The sequence below is a fragment of the Choristoneura fumiferana genome, chromosome 23, assembly GCF_025370935.1.
Source record: "Choristoneura fumiferana chromosome 23, NRCan_CFum_1, whole genome shotgun sequence".
Classification (NCBI taxonomy): Eukaryota; Metazoa; Arthropoda; class Insecta; order Lepidoptera; family Tortricidae; genus Choristoneura; species Choristoneura fumiferana.
Window position 1 is genome coordinate 4,624,387 of NC_133494.1, and position 5,388 is coordinate 4,629,774.

Consider the following 5,388-nt stretch of genomic DNA (forward strand, 5'->3'; position numbering starts at 1 on the left):
ACGAAGTGCAAAATTCGGACTTTCTAATCTAGCCATCCCACTGTATTTAATTCGAGAGTGAGAGGGACGGTACGATACCAACTTCCATTTTCGAATTTCGTAGTAGCCCCCCAGGGCTTCCCAAACTTATTTGTACTTATTTTTACTGTAACACTAGTACTAGTAATCAGTTTGAAAATTGCCACTCTCATTTATTTTTCTATTTACGTCTTTTTTTGACCTGTACTTGTTCTTTGTTACTTCTCACTCGACTCGGTCCCATAGACACGCGACGTCCCAGGGCGGCGCGACGCACAATTTGGGAAGCCCTGCCCTAGATGCATCTTATCATTACCTTTGTAAATAAGTTTACATAGTTACACAATTTTTAAAGGAGAAATTAAAATTGCTTTATATTACTCCGCAAAAACTTACGGAATAGGTAGATAGCTAGACAATTTATTTCTGTAAACGTTGTGGTATAGGTACATGACTTAATTCAAGAAATTAGGGTCCAAATTCCACTTGATAATGAAATGTTAAAAAAATGTGTCTGTAATGTGTCTTATTTTTATTTACTAGCTTTTTACACGACTGTCCAAAGAAAAAAAGTACTTACCGATTGTTTTCAGGGTTCGTGTAATTATGAATATAAGTTAGCTCAAATTTTGATTTGACACGTTCAGAAGTATCTTCCAGTTAATTTTAGGTACATGGGCAAAGTGCAAGAAGTGAAATTAGCTATTTTGTTTTAAAGTATATATATGTGGATAAATAAAAAATAATTCTTTATAGTAAAACTATTTAAAACTCACTTGCACGCAAGTTATCTAACTAAGATGTCCTTAACTATTGGTTTTTCTACGAAAGTACGGAATGTTTTGGAAACTTGCCAATAAATAAATAGCCATAATACAAATGAATGCTAGGCTTGTTGTAAAATGTTTAAAAAATTAAAAACCTAGCTACTCAGTGGGTATAAAGTATTTGTAAATACCTCTTTATGTATATGATTATTGTATTCGGAGCGGGTAATGTACAATCCGGAATATATCATATAATTGAGCCCAAAGAGATCGACGTTTTTATTTTCACAATAAAGTGCTAAAATCTTAGGAGTAAAATTGCAACTGTATGAGTTGCGAATTAAAATATCAAAGCAATAAATAGGTATTACTAAAACATGACCTATTTAAGTTTGTGACAGTAATTATGTTTTTAAGTCTAGTACAATATAATGAAGTCAATATTCTAAGTGAATTTAATATTATATTTAACGACTAATGGAACATCTTGTATTGTTAAAAAAAAATACCATATTTTATGATCTGTAGTTATAAAAGAAGAATCATTTTATGCTTTATTTTAAGACAAATATCATCACATCAAATGCAACTTGATTGAAATTTAACTTTCAAGTAGGTACCTACTTACAAATAGGTACAGATTCTCGCTGGACACTTACATGGCGCTCAAAGTGTGCTCAAAGTGGTGTATGTCGATGTCGACCCCCAGCGGTCGTCGAAGACCTGCAAGCGGGAAAAATTAAAATGGATTAAGCACTTTGTAAAAAAAAATTGACCGGATTGGGGTAAGGTTCTAGGAGACAAAAAGATTGGGGAGTTCTGCTATAATTAATACTAATTGTACGATAGTAGAACAGCTAAAATCTCGCTCGCGCCGGTCTAGTAGCATTTTATATTTATATCAAATTCAAAAAAAATCAAATTCAAATTAAAAAAAAACAAATGATTTATTCAGTAAATAGGCCGCAATGGGCACTTTTACACGTCATTTTTTAAACTACCAGCGCTTTCGGAAAGACCATCATTGCCAAGAAGAATGCGCCGCAAGAAACTTGTCCACACTACACACATCACATACATCCACACTATATGTCGATGATTAGATTACGATTGATTGACCAGGATTTTAGACTAAGATTTAAGGTCAGGTGTTTCTACAACATGCTTTAATATTCAACTACACAAAGGAAATAAAAATTAGGTATGAGAAGCAGGATCTAATATAAATCGGACAGATGCTACTATAAAAATGAAAAAATACGTTTTTTTTAATCTGCATAATGTCGTCTGTATGTATACTGTTCACAACGGGCCCTGCACTGGTCTAGTATAGGCGCTTTGGTAACCTGCATTTTGAGGCGGAAAAAACTTCAATTGACCTTCTGTATACAAGCGGTCAAGGTCACCGCTTTAAGTGCACATAGTTGTACACACTGTAACGTTTGCATGTGTACAGCTATGCGAGACGTCTTAGTTCTTAAAACGCACGCTACCTGTAATATTATATTATATTTTGTGCCTAAGCGCACACTAAGACGCATGTGAGGGTCTTTTAGCAGCAGAGCATGTTGGATTACCGTGCGTTTCACATTTATTACAACAGGGCCAAAGTAGATTTATAATGTTTTTGTTGTATGGGTACGATATTAAAAAACGAAAATTTGAATTACAAAGTTTACAAGTAAGCGTAACTAGGTATTTATTAAGCCTGCGCTAGAGCATGAAACATATGATAACATGTAAATGATTCTTTTGTTATTGCCATTATTATGTTCATAAATCACATTATAAATAAACCGTCGTCTCATTTATTGCACCCACCGATGAACAGCTTGAGGCAAAGAAGCGATCATTTGTTTAATCTGCAATGGTGATCCAAGTGAACCAACCTTTTCGCAATAAATGCTTTCCTAGGTTTTAATAATAAACGCAAAAGTTTGTGAGTGCGTCTGTTTGCATGTTATTATTGTGTAAAATTTCGAGTAGGATAGTTTAAACGTGGATTAAAACAATACTAATTTTCGGTATGGATATGGATCCCCGATAAATGGCATCTTTGCATACGAAGTCGCAAGCAGTTGCTATAAGTGATACGTATGTATAGTCACCCAAAAAAGTGCTTTACCAATTTTAATGACAGTTCCTACTACAGAAATAAAACAATAAGGCTGATGATTGTCATTGAGCTGTGAGTAAAAAGTGAAAATAAGCTTTGACGTTTTAAGCGCTACAAATGAGATAAAACTTTGGTGGTAGAGGAATTTCTCGGTCGGCCATACACTCGAACCAGCTGAATCGTGACCCACTGTGGAGCCCTTTCGTAGAAAAAGTCATAGTGACACTCACGTGAGAACGTTCTACGGTGGATCAGGAATCGAATGGTTTGACTGTACTGTCGAACAAACTGATTCATGAGCAAGGGTGGAACATTTAAATTAATAATCAATTTCATTATGATTTCCTTAAGAAAAGTATGGGATGTCAACATGACATTAGTAGCACAAAGGTTCCATCCTGGTACATGATTCAGTTTGTTCGACTGGACTGTACACGTTTTTATAAAACTTCAAAATAACATTAAACTTTTTCAATTAACTTACAAGTTTCTTGTAAACTTATGCGAGTAATTGCTTACTCGGATGCAAAATATGCACGACTTGCAAGAGAGAGGGGAGGGGGGTTCCTCGAGAAACCTGATTTGAGCGCGGGAGCTCCGAAATTGCATCAGACACGAATATGATAGATAATTGACAGGACTTGCGTCAGACAGCACGTGCTAAGTAAGAACATTTGTCTGTACTCTTTACGTACCGAGACTTTTTGACTCTACTGCATTCTAGTGGCTTCACCCTGGTAAATGGCACTACCTACCTATTCGATTAACTAAATAATGGAAGAGGCCCTATATAACTTTGTATCTTGCCGTCCTGCTGACGCTAATAATTATTTAATACGAGAGTGCGAGGGACGGTAACATACGAACTTCGAATTTCGCAGTAGTCCCACACACAGGCTAGAAACATTCAAATGTGATGGCGTGAAATTCGTTTTGTTCTCTTTTTCCTTATTATTTGAAAAATTTCGAGTGTAAGAATATGAGAAATACTTTGAGAAATACATATAAGTATACTTGTAATTATGTTTCCTGATAAAAAATATCGAAGTAGGTAATCAAACGAGTAAAAACATCACAGCGCGAGTGTCAAGGCAATGAGCTTGTAATGATCCGTTTCCTAATAAGATAATAACCTAACCATAAAAGTTCATTTTTAATACAAGCTTTTTTTGCTGACTGTACTTTTTGTTGACTTTATTTACATTGTCACCCAAACTACATTTGCACACCAAATTTCAAGTTGATGCTATTAACCGTTGAAGAGTTCCGTCTGCGGAGACGATCCTGGCTGGGCTAATAGGATGTCACTACTAGATTATTGTTTTGTCACGCGATTTACATAAGGATTCCAAATTTCAAGTCAATCTGACTACTGGAAGTTGGTCAAATTTAACTTGCAAGGTTTGAATACAGACAGACAGACAACGGGACAGGTGAAACTTAATAAAAGCTTGTAAAAAATACTAGATCAAGTAAGTACGTCCGCCGTCTCCAGTCTAAATATTGTTCCACTGCTGGGCAGAGGCCTACTCTTGGAATGGGAGGGTTTAAGCTTAAACTGTAGTTTCCACACCTTTAGTTTCCACAACTGTAGTTTCCAGACCTTGCGCGGATTGGGAACTCTAGGTACATGCACTATTGAATGGCTTCGTTAGTGTTGCGCAGTCTCATGATGTTTTTCTTCTCTTCTTCTCAGCTCACTGTAAATTTCTATTGTAATGATTTGACGTATTTTTTATATCAATTATATCTTATTTTAATGTTTATTCTGAATTAAGTAACTAAGTACTACAATTTGCCACAATACACGCGCAATTAACTTTTAAGTAGGTATTTAGTTTCTGTACACGAATACTTTACCCTGTATTTTACTTGGACGATTTAGATTAGACGCCAAGCTTTTAAACACGATACAATATTCACTGATCTTTTGTCACTGAATAACGGGCTACTAAATAGAGCTACATTTTATTTAATCCATACTAAATTATAAATGCGAAAGTGTGTGTTTGTATGTTTGTCCGTCTTTCACGTCGAAACGGAGCGACGGATCGTCGTGGTTTTTGTGCCATAGAGGTAGTTTATGGGCCAGAGAATGACATGGGCTACTTTTAATCCCGGAATCTTTAAATGCACACTTCCCGAGGGAACGGCGCGTGATAACCGAATTCCATGCGGGCGAAGCTGCGGGCAAAAGCTAGTAAATAAATAATTTCTCCATTTTAGTACAGCCTATCGAATTTCTCGAGCAGTAAGGTGCTCTAAGATTATTATTTTTTTAAGGATAGTTACGAACTCTTTTGTCATTCGGAGCAGGTCTAAAAGAAAAAATGTGTAGGTATGTCGTAAACGAACACATGTAGAGTCGTGGTTAAATTTATGTATTCATAATTATATATGTGTATAAGTAAAAGGTTTCTGACTTTGACTGTACAAGTGCAGGAAAAACAGTAAAATTACGCACAAAGTTTAAACGATAATGCCTGT